Genomic DNA, 12,839 nt, shown 5'->3' with positions numbered 1-12,839 from the left:
GCCGTAAATCCGCCGTCTGCCACGATGTCGGTCTCGTAAGGTTTTTCGGGCAGCTGCGCAGAAGGCGACTGCGCATTCGGCTTCGGACATGCGCAGAAGGCAACGTGCGCAGAAGGCGACTGCACATTCGGCTTCGGACGGACGTGAGTGAGTGAATGAGTGAGTGAGTGAGTGAGGAGGCTGGTGAATTATGTATTAAGATGAGTGCATAAAAAGATGTAAACTAATCTAATTGCCTAAATATTTTGAAGGAGTATGCACTACCCCAAGGCCACATCCTTGACCAAAATCTCTTGATTTATGAAGAAGTTTAAAACCATTTGGTGTTGCCTCTGCCAAAGGAATAGTGGCAGAATTGTAAAGTTATGTTTCAGTAAGAAGGCAGCTCAGATTTCATAATCCCTATAATGTTGCTCACCAAAGCTGCACATTTTTAACAAAAAGCATTTTAAATGCCAAAGTCACTTTTGGGCTAGTTTTATTTTTGTTTTTTTTAACTGAATTATATTAATAATACAGGTGCCCCTTGTGAGGGATCTGATTTTAATTCTTGGTCTTATTATGCTTTCTATATTTTTGGTTATCCATTAATTCATATTTTATTTCTTGACTCAGTTGTTGACATGCCCCACAACAGAGATTTATAGGGCAGCTACAGATAACAAGGGGTATAAAAGACAGGCTGTGATTTAAGATTAAAGTGCTATGGACTGAATCAGGTTCCAATTAGTCAGTGAGGAAATTTGGTTGATATATTATGGGATAAAATAAAAGATCCCTTTCACTTAGATTGAAGGCTGTCTCTCTTAAAAAACCCAGCCCTTCACAAAAATCATCCCTGTTATTAACCTAGGCCAGGGATCTCCAATCACAGTCCTGAAGGGCCGCAGTGGCTGCAGGTTTTTGTTCTAACCCGGTTGCTTAATTAGAAAGCAATTCTGCCAATAATTTAATTTCATGGCTTCCATCCATCCATCCATTGTCTCCCGCTTATCCGAGGTCGGGTCGCGGGGGCAGCAGCTTGAGCAGAGATGCCCAGACTTCCCTCTCCCCGGCCACTTCTTCTAGCTCTTCCGGGAGAATCCCAAGGCGTTCCCAGGCCAGTCGAGAGACATAGTCCCTCCAGCGTGTCCTGGGTCTTCCCCGGGGCCTCCTCCCGGTTGGACGTGCCTGGAACACCTCACCAGGGAGGCGTCCAGGAGGCATCCTGATCAGATGCCCGAGCCACCTCATCTGACTCCTCTCGATGCAGAGGAGCAGCGGCTCTACTCTGAGCCCCTCCCGGATGACTGAGCTTCTCACCCTATCTTTAAGGGAAAGCCCAGACACCCTGCGGAGGAAACTCATTTCAGCCGCTTGTATTCGCGATCTCGTTCTTTCGGTCACTACCCATAGCTCATGACCATAGGTGAGGGTAGGAACATAGATCGACTGGTAAATTGAGAGCTTCGCCTTGCGGCTCAGCTCCTTTTTCACCACGACAGACCGATGCAACGCCCGCATTACTGCGGATGCCGCACCGATCCGCCTGTCGATCTCACGCTCCATTCTTCCCTCACTCGTGAACAAGACCCCGAGGTACTTGAACTCCTCCACTTGGGGCAGGATCTCGCTACCAACCCTGAGAGGGCACTCCACCCTTTTCCGGTTGAGGACCATGGTCTCGGATTTGGAGGTGCTGATTCTCATCCCAGCCGCTTCACACTCGGCTGCGAACCGATCCAGAGAGAGCTGAAGATCACGGCCTGATGAAGCAAACAGGACAACATCATCTGCAAAAAGCAGTGACCCAATCCTGAGCCCACCAAACCGGACCCCCTCAACACCCTGGCTGCGCCTAGAAATTCTGTCCATAAAAGTTATGAACAGAATCGATGACAAAGGGCAGCCCTGGCGGAGTCCAACTCTCACTGGAAACGGGTTCGACTTACTGCCGACAATGCGGACCAAGCTCTGGCACCGATCGTACAGGGACTGAACAGCCCTTATCAGGGGGGCCGGTACCCCATACTCTCGGAGTACCCCCCACAGGATTCCCCGAGGGACACGGTCGAATGCCTTTTCTAAGTCCACAAAACACATGTAGACTGGTTGGGCAAACTCCCATGCACCCTCCAGGACCCTGCTAAGGGTATAGAGCTGGTCCACTGTTCCGCGACCAGGACGAAAACCACACTGTTCCTCCTGAATCCGAGGCTCGACTATCCGACGGACCCTCCTCTCCAGGACCCCTGAATAGACTTTTCCAGGGAGGCTGAGGAGTGTGATCCCTCTGTAGTTGGAACACACCCTCCGATCCCCCTTCTTAAAGAGGGGGACCACCACCCCGGTCTGCCAATCCAGAGGCACTGTCCCTGATGTCCATGCGATGTTGCAGAGGCGTGTCAGCCAAGACAGTCCTACAACATCCAGAGCCTTGAGGAACTCCGGGCGTATCTCATCCACCCCCGGGGCCCTGCCACCAAGGAGTTTTTTGACCACCTCGGTGACCTCAGTCCCAGAGATGGGGGAGCCCACCTCTGAGTCCCCAGGCTCTGCTTCCTCATTGGAAGGCATGTTAATGGGATTGAGGAGGTCTTCGAAGTATTCCCCCCACCGACCCACAACGTCCCGAGTCGAGGTCAGCAGCGCACCATCCCCACCATATACAGTGTTGACACTGCACTGCTTCCCCTTCCTGAGACGCCGGATGGTGGACCAGAATCTCCTCGAAGCCGTCCAAAAGTCATTCTCCATGGCCTCCCCAAACTCCTCCCACGCCCGAGTTTTTGCCTCAGCAACCACCAAAGCCGCATTCCGCTTGGCCTGCCGGTACCTATCAGCTGCCTCCGGGGTCCCACAGGACAAAAGGGTCCTGTAGGACTCCTTCTTCAGCTTGACGGCATCCTTCACCGCCGGTGTCCACCAGCGGGTTCGGGGATTGCCGCCACGACAGGCACCGACCACCTTACGGCCACAGCTCCGGTCAGCTGCCTCAACAATAGAGGCACGGAACATGGCCCATTCGGACTCAATGTCCCCCACCTCCCTCGGGAAGTGGTCGAAGTTCTGCCGGAGGTGGGAGTTGAAGCTACTTCTGACAGGGGGCTCTGCCAGACGTTCCCAGCAGACCCTCACAACACGTTTGGGCCTACCACGCCTGACCGGCATCCTCCCCCACCATCGAAGCCAACTCACCACCAGGTGGTGATCAGTTGACAGCTCCGCCCCTCTCTTCACCCGAGTGTCCAAGACATGTGGCCGCAAGTCCGACGACACGACCACAAAGTCGATCATCGAACTGAGGCCTAGGGTGTCCTGGTGCCAAGTGCACATATGAACACCCCTATGCTTGAACATGGTGTTCGTTATGGACAATCCACGACGAGCACAGAAGTCCAATAACAAAACACCGTTCGGGTTCAGATCAGGGGGGCCATTCCTCCCAATCACGCCCTTCCAGGTCTCACTGTCATTGCCCACGTGAGCATTGAAGTCTCCCAGCAGAACGAGGGAGTCCCCAGAAGGTATGCCCTCTAGCACCCCCTCCAGGGACTCCAAAAAGGGTGGGTACTCCGAACTGCTGTTCGGTGCATACGCACAAACAACAGTTAGGACCCGTCCCCCCACCCGAAGGCGAAGGGAGGCTACCCTCTCGTCCACCGGGGTAAACCCCAATGTACATGCTCCAAGTTGGGGGGCAATAAGTATACCCACACCTGCTCGGCGCCTCTCACCGGGGGCAACTCCAGAGTGGTAGAGAGTCCAGCCCCTCTCAAGGAGATTGGTTCCAGAGTCCAAGCTGTGCGTCGAGGTGAGCCCGACTATATCTAGCCGGAACCTCTCAACTTCGCGCACTAGCTCAGGCTCCTTCCCCTTCAGAGAGGTGACATTCCACGTCCCAAGAGCCAGTTTCTGTAGCCGAGGATCGGACCGCCAAGGTCCCCGCCTTCGGCCACCACCCAACTCACACTGCACCCGACCTCCTTGGCCCCTCCCATAGGTGGTGAGCCCATGGGAAGGGGGACCCACGTTGCCTCTTCGGGCTGTGCCTGGCCGAGCCCCATGGGTGCAGGCCCGGCCACCAGGCGCTCGCCATCGAGCCCCACCTCCAGGCCTGGCTCCAGAGTGGGGCCCCGGTGACCCGCGTCCGGGCAAGGGAAAACGCCGTCCAAAATGGTTTTTCTTCATAGGAGGTTTGTTTAACCGCTCTTTGTCTCATCCCTCACCTAGGACCAGTTTGCCTTGGGTGGCCCTACCAGGGGCATAAAGCCCCGGACAACAGAGCTGCTAGGATCATTGGGACACGCAAACCCCTCCACCACGATAAGGTGACGGTTAAAGGAGGGGAATTTCATGGCTTGTTAGTGCTTTAACTCTGCTATGTCAGGTCATTCTCATATCCTAGACTTTCTTCCCCTATCTAAGGATATCATCTAAATGATTTGAAGGCTAAAATGGACGAGCAATTCTCAATTATTCACTTTTTTCTCTTTACTTTCCTTCCAAGTATTTAATTAAACCAAATAATGCAAGATAAATACACACTGGCGTAAATGGTAACAAGCCAAATGGAGAAATGCTGGTCTCTTTTGTCATTCGCATGTTATTGCTAATTAGGATCCATTAAAAACTGAATGAATACATCTGTTTAAGATGAAAATAAGCAATAAGCATTCAAAAATCTTAATGAGCGAGACAACTAAAGTGAAGCAGAAGTGTTACTTGAGCAATTAGTGCTTCTTATTAAGCAATTGAGTTGGAGCAAAAACCTGCAGCCAATGCGGCCCTCCAGGACTGTGATTGGAGACCCCTGACATAGGCTATACTTTATTTTGGCACCAAGTCCCTAACCAGCACTAGAGGAAATGTAATCTTCTGTAGATCACTTCAACTCTTTATGGTCTTAGTAAAGGCCCAGAAACAATTAAGCCCTAATGCTTTCTTTTATCTTTAGTTCATAAACCAATTTTTAATATTTAAGATTGTTGCGAAACATTATTGTTAAGGCTGACATGTACCAATAAGGTGGATACTTCATTGTTAGCCAGGAAATCCAATTTAGCCTCAGTGTTGGAGACCTTGGAACCTGGACGCATAGATTATGTTATGTTATTTCTTTGTAATTTTTCAAAAATTTAATTTTCTATTACAGTATTTTAACAATGAAAAGTCTTGTCTGCATCTTAGGTAATAAACCAGAAGCCACCATAAATGTAGGCTACCTATCTTAAATAGAAAATATTATAACTCAAACCAAACAAGCACAAAAAGAATACACATAATGATACAGAAGAAGAAGATAAAGATAGAACTTTATTTGTCCCCAAAGAGAAATTTGGCTTTTTACATAAGCTTTTTAAATAAATAAATACATAAATAGGTAGATAAGTAAGTAAATAATTAAATAAGTACACACACACTCTTTTGTCTGAACACACACCGGATGACTATAAAGCAAGAAAATTATAAAGAAAGAAAAGTTTGTAGCGGGGCCACATAGTGTTTAAATGTCAGTTCTGTGTGCGTCTCGTTTCATTGTCCCGTTTACTGTTTGTGCATCAGTTTATGCCGTCCCCGAAAAAGGGGACGGATGATGGAAGGAGACCACAGCCGCAAACCTGGAAAAACACCTGTTTTCAATCAATCAATCCCAGCCGTCACAGGACTATATAAGCCATCAGGAGGAGAAGGAAAGGGAGGGAGGAGAGAAGGTGATTTTGTTTCAACATTACGACCACGAGCAACCTGTACTTGTTTTCCATATTGTGCTTATCCATCCAGTTTGTTTTCCATCTGCCGGATTTATTTCAAGGACCTCACCACGAGATACCCCGGGGTAGGACTTAATCATCCACCACACACACACGAGGATTCACGGTGAGGCTGTTCCATTTTTTCCGGGGAGAATCAAACAACTCAATATCACTAATTCAGTCATCCGCTTTCAGGACAGTTTCTTTATTACCGGACTCACGTACTCATTCATTTTCAGTTTGTCATTCATTGTCGTTATTCGTGTTGTGTGTTTATTTGTTACAGGGACAAGGGAGGGTTTTTGTTGTATATATTTATATATGTTTGGTGGTGTCTTGTTATTGCTGGGGTGGAGGGATATTTATATTTATATATTTGTTTCTGTTTTTTGCATGTCATTTTACTTAATACATTTAATCTGTTTAATTTTACATCCTGTTTTTGTGCTCATATTTTTCACCGTCGATTGTGGGGAAAAGTTCAAATGGTAAGAAGTACGGCTTGATAGTTAGATTATTTCTCAGTTAATTATCCAGGCCACTGGTCTTGGAGGTGTAGCTGCCGGCTGGGTAAAAGGGGTCGGCCGTTACAAGTTGTGACTTGGCTGTCACTTTCACAGTGAGGCATTATGCAGACGTATTGCTGTTGGTATAAAGGAGCCCCTGTAGCGCTTCTTGACACACTTCTATTGAATAATTCAGTTGCTAAAGGTATTCAGCATTAGTGTGTCACAGAGAGGTTGTGCAGCTTTGTTCATAATGGCACTTTTTGTCTTAACTCTCTCCTTTGCAACAACCTCCAGGGGGTCCAGAGTGAGTCCTGTAACTGAGCATGCCCTTTTAATTAGCTTGTTGATTTAGTGGGCTTCTCTTGAAATGTGATGTCACCAACCCAGCACAGCATAGAAAATCACACTGGCCATCACAGAGCTATAGGAGATGTGAAGGATGTTACTTCCCATATTAAAGGATTAAAGTCTCCTAAGGAAAAAGAGCCTGCTCTTCTCCTTCTTATATAGTCCCTCTATGTTCTGAGACCAATCCAACCTGTCATTAATGTCGACCACCAAGTATTTGTAGGAATGGACGACCTCTACATCCACTCCTTGAATAATGACCGGACACAGAGGCTATTTGGTGCGGCGAAAGCCAATAACCGTTTTTTTGGTTTTGTTGATGTTAAGATGCTGACAATTCTCTTTGTACGAAGAAACAAACTTTTTCACCTGACTCCTATACTCTGTCTTATCCCCTTTATTGATACTCCATATAAGTGCAGAATCACTCTGAGAATTTCTGCAAGTGACATGACCCGGTGTTATATTTATAGTCTGAGGTGTACAGAGTGAAGAGAAAAGCAGACAGGGCTGTTTCTTGTTGTGCTCCAGTGTTGCTCATATCCATATAAGAAACACAGTCCTTGAGTCTCACAAACTGTGGTTTGCCCAAATGATAGTCTATTATCCTGGACACCATAGGCTAATACACCTGTATATCTCCCCCCCTTAACAGAGATGGCCAGATGGTAATGAAGGCACTAGAGAAATTAAGAAAAACATAATCCTTACCATACTGTCAGCTTTGTCCAGGTGAATATAAGCCTTTTGGAGCAGATAGAAAATTTCATCCTCCACTCCAGTCTTTGTCCAATAGGCAAACAGCAGTGGGTCCAGTTGGTCTACCACAAGAGAACTCATATAATCCATGACCAATTGCTCAAAGATTTTCATGATATGAGACCTAAGTGTCACTGGTCTGTAGTCATTAGGTGAACAGACGCCTGCCTTCTTTGGATCAGGAACTTTGTAAGCTTCCTTTCCTTCAGTCAGCTTTTTTGTTAGCACACACTATATGTTCTTCAGAGCCTCATTGTCACTGGATTTGAATGCTCCCTTTCTCTCATTCAGGAGACATTTTAGACCCTTAGTAATCCAGGGCTTGTTGTTTTGGAAAGCAACACACTGTCTTTGTTGCTATCACTGTGTGGACACAGAAGTTAATATAGTCTGTGATGCAGTCACAGAGACCTTTGATACATTGCCATGTGACTCACACGTGATTTCCCAGTCTGTCATTTGGAAGCAGTCATTCAGAGCCATTTCTGCCTCCACACTCCACTTCCTCACTGTTCTGGTGGTAACAGGTTGCCGTCTAATAATAGGCTTGTAGATGGGAATAAGATGAATCAGTTTGTGGTCAGATTTTCCTAACGGAGCTAGTAGATTACATTTAAAGGCATCTTTAAAATTTGAGCACAAAAGGTCCAACTTGTTATTTCCTCGAGTGGGACTAGTCACAAACTGATAGAAATTTGTCATCATTTGTTCCATAGTCACATAGTTGAAGCCTCCACTTATTATAATTGCAGGGTTCGAGTGAGTCATCATTAAAGTGTGGGTGACAAAATGAATAATTTCTGTTGCTAGATCCCCATTTGCAGAGGGAGGATTGCTGAATAAAACTGATTGTTTCAACAGTTCTAGTGGAATGTCATTCTTTATTTTATACTGTAGAGTGTAAAAATTATTATAATAGTTGCTACCCTTCATTGGTCAAAAATCATTAGAGGTACAAGAAAGTCACAAAAGTAATTAATGCAACTCTATAAAAGGTTTCAGGGTTTATAAAATATTCTAAATAATGACAAACTTGCTTGATGTAAGTGTGCAGTAATGCCATTAACAAGCAGTAGTCTAACAAAGATCTTGGAAGGAAATTTGATATGGTAATAGTCTCCTGTCTGATCTCTGGGCCTCACAGTCCTACATATTCAAGGAATGGGATTTGGTGCCTTTACAGAATGTAACATTAACTAACCAAGAATTAAAAAAGAAATGTATCACAAACTGTGAGTGCTGAAATAAACCTGTTCTTTTATCACAGCCAAATTAGTACAGTTTACTGAAGATACTAATCTAAAAATGCATTTTGTTAAAGACATAAATTTAAGATTTTGACTCAGGATTTTGATGCATGGCCTAAGGAAGTTGTTATTATTCTATTTCTAGTAAAACAATTTGTTCTTTGCAAGTAGGCATGTGATTAAGCAGTACTCCTGGAATTGCCTCAAAATGTCCTGGCACAGGGAAGGCTGGTTCTTTAAATTGCAAAGATAGAAACACAAAATTAAACAAACTATGTTTTTAGAGAAAGTTCACAAACAAACTCTGAATTAGGGGTACAAGATTCATATGCTAAAGTTTTTCTTTAAGGAATTGAATAAGGAAGGGGTATAATTTGATCTAGAAGTAAAACTGATTAGTCACCAATTGTATTTCCATCAGCAATAATAGAACATAACTCATATACTATTTGCATTCAAAAGTGTTTGTTGCAATTTGATGAGAGCAGCCAAGTTGTGCCAAGTCGTAAGAGGATTTGTTATAACATCAATGTATAACCACTAGGGGGTATTACAGCACCCCAAACACTAGACACAACTTCACAGACACGAGTACCACTTTAAATAAAAGATTTATTCTTACAATTACCTTACAGAAAGGTTCCAAATGCGACATAAACACAATTCTTCTTTCTCTTTTCTTCTCCTCCAGACCTCTCAGGCAAGCTTTGTCTGTTCTCCACACCTAACTCCAACTCACCTGGGTGAGGTCAAGCGGCTTCATTTCCGGTGCTAGGGCACAGCCCGATGGGAGTACTTGCAGGTCAATGAAATATCTCATAAAGTAGGGAGTATAACTCCCTGCAGCAGCCTCCAGTGGCACCCATAGACCCCAGCAGGGCTGCCCCACTGGACTACAGTTCCCAGCAGTTACTGGAGGTATCTAAATGGCTACCAAAGTCCAGGGATGCTGCCGTCTAGGGTGGCGGGGAAGCATACAGCTTTGAAATGTAGCCTCCCCCAATCTCACTGTTATATTGGCATCTCAGCCAGTTACAAGAATGGGGCCAATCCTGGCTGGGATATCAGCCCATGCATGCTGTCCTTTACACATTTTACAGTTTGAGGATATGGTGTTATTTCATCTCACACTTGTGATTCCCATAAGCTACCAGCACTGCATCAGACTGTTTAAATAAGGCCATCAATGTCTTATACTACATCTTTATTTGGAAAGCAGATCATTTTTACAAATTCATTGGCTGTTAGAGAAATAAAGTTCAGCATCCTTTTCAAATTTACATGTAGGTCAATATCAAAGGTTTAAAGCTGAAATCACAATGCAAACATACAAACTAAAGAAGTCAAGAAAAACTAAACACCAAAAATATTAACACTAAAACAAGTATTATTCAATATCCTTCTTAAAAAACCCATAATGACAAATACTTTAAGGTGGCTCAGAAGCGCTGTAGTCCTCACAGTGTGGAGTTTGCATGTTCTCTTGGTGTCTGTGTGGGTTTCCTCTGGGTGATCCAATTTACTCCCATAGTCCTAAGAAAAGCAGGTTTGGTGGATTGGCTTTTCCTAAAATTGACCCTGGTGGGTGATTGTGGTTTGTGTGTGTATGTGCGTGGGTGTTTGCCCTGCGTTGGACTGGAGCCCTGTCCAGTTTTTGTTCCTGCCTTGCACTCTGTGCTAGCTGGGATAGGCTCTAGCATTCCACTTGACACTGTTCAGGAATAAGGGGGTTAGAAAATGACACAGTGACTGAGAAAATGGGTTTTAGGTATATGCTCATTAGTTCCGAAGTACAAACGTGAGTAAAAAATAATAAGAAAGATATTGCCAAGAACAAGGTGTCAGCAAATTATTAATTTCTAGCCAACCCGTGGCGTAGCATACGCCGCATAATTATGTATTGATGGGTGAACACTTCCTGAACGACACAGTTGTCCAAATGGGGTGGGTTTGTGGATACCACTGTGAGTGAATGAATAGATAGACCTCTGGAGAGAGCAACATATAATTGTCCGTGACTGAAAGCAGGATCGTCTGTGACGAAGAAGGCCACGCTGGTGAAAGTTACTTCGTCGGTAGGGATAAGTGTCAGTACTTGTAGATTGAGGTGTAGCGACTCTTCGTTGTTGACGCTTAATATAGCTTGCATACTGAGATGTTCCGGAGTCACAGTTGAGAAACACTTTTTTAATGTCTTTTAAGCACAGGGGAAAAAATGAACATGTGAAACATCTGTAATGTAATAAGCCACCAAGAAAAGTAGCATTGCAACAATGCTATCTACGACCCGATCTCTGTAAACAGAAGTGAAAACAAAATCGAGCCCGGTGTATTCTTTAACTGCCTTGTGGCGCTGTAGTAGTGCTGCTGCTTTGCAGTAAGGAGACTGTGGAAGATTGTGGTTTCGCTTCCCGGTTCCTCCCTGTTTGGATAGCGCTTTGAATAATGAGAACACCGCTATATAAATGTAACGAAGTATTAACAGGAAATTGTCTTCATGTAATAGTAAAAGGCAAATTATCCTCGACAAACAAACTGTTTTACACGCTTTATACCAACCCGCGGCGTAGTATACGCTGCATAATCACGCTGCTTTTTAAATGTTTTTTAAGCAGAGGGTAAAAAATGAACATTTGCAAAATCCGCAACGCTGCTTTCAGTAAGTACAATGCACACGCGTTTAATTTGTCGGCCACTTTTTGCCAGCCGTCTTTTCTGGTTTGGGCTGCTTTTGCAGTGTTACCGCTTGTGCATATTAAATCTTGAAATCCTTTGAGTAACTAATTAACTAACACCAACCCACCCACACACACAGCTTGTGTGAAACAAATGCACCCGTACTTTCATAATTTTGTTGCAGCCTATAGTGGAGTCAGGAACAGAGAAGGTCAGCTGCGGAGAGAACGTCTCGACTGTTGCAGGGCCTGCATTGGTGAAGCAGGTGAGACGCTAATGAAACAGAGGCACAGGGCTTATTGGTTTTTAAAGACTGCTTCCTTCATTGTGTTTTAACCTCATTTTTAAAGGATTGTTTTAAGGATCCCATGGGATACCCCTCAGCAATTCACATCCGCGACAAACATGCGGATGTGACCTGTGGTCCTGCCGTGTCCACCCTCGTTCTCAAAGCATACGCACCGCCTGGTCATGTGCCTGCTCGCAAGAACAACTCACGGAGACCCGCGCACCAACTCTAAGACCATGGCATGTAAAACAGTTTGCGATGGTGGTGCGTGCGTCATAACCGAAAAGAATAATGAAAAGTCAACGTGGCTCAAAGGTGCATGTGGACTCCTAGCATAGACGAAAGTGACTTACGGGGTGGTCGGTGAGTTGTTGCGTATGGGCACATGAGCAGGCAGTGCGAATGCCTAGAGAGTGAGGGTGGACGAGGGCCAGGGAATAAGGAGTGTTGGTGGGCGGGGAAACGTTTTCCGTGTTCCTGCAGGACCATCTAAGAAGACGCATGTTTGTCACAGATGCGAATTGCTGTATGTAGCATGTAAAACAGTTTGTGATGTTGCACGCGGTCGTGCGTCGTAACCGAAAAGTCAACGTGGCTCAGAGCTGCATGTGGACTGTAGCACAGACAAACAGAAATGACGGCGTGTTTTCTGAGAAGTCGCGTCCAAGTTGGTGGGCGTGGCTCTGCAAGTTTTTGTCGTATCCAATGGTCTTAGAGTTGGTGGGCGTGGCTCCTTCCTGCGTGCTTTCATGGGTGTCTTGCCCGCTCTGGCGGCGGCTTAGAGAATTATATATATAGATTTACATCTGACCTGTTCTGTTTCATTTAACAGCATGAATGTATGCTGGTGGCCCTTGGGTTACAAATGTGTTTTATCCCTGTAAACATATATAACCTGATTTTGTATGTAAGTTGTAACTTACATTGAAAATATCCATTAATAGAAAAATCACCAAAAATGCCCAATGCTTTATTACTTATATACAGAAAACTTATACAGATAAATGTTTCAGACTTATTAGTAAAATGGCAGGAAGCATATTACTGTATTTTAAATCACAAAACACAATTAATTTAGAAATTAACCATGTGTATGTACAGTGTGTACCTTATACTTACACATTTGATTAAAAAAATACATCATAGAGTTGGAAAAGAAATAACGATGACATGAAAACCCACCACTAACTGACGATTGATACCTCAGCAGAGAGGTGCTGCCTACCTGTGAAATAGCTTATTAAACACCTTTGTGTGCTGCTGGCTAAAACAATCA

This window comes from Erpetoichthys calabaricus, chromosome 10, assembly GCF_900747795.2.
Source record: "Erpetoichthys calabaricus chromosome 10, fErpCal1.3, whole genome shotgun sequence".
Classification (NCBI taxonomy): Eukaryota; Metazoa; Chordata; class Cladistia; order Polypteriformes; family Polypteridae; genus Erpetoichthys; species Erpetoichthys calabaricus.
This window is presented reverse-complemented; position numbering follows the sequence as displayed.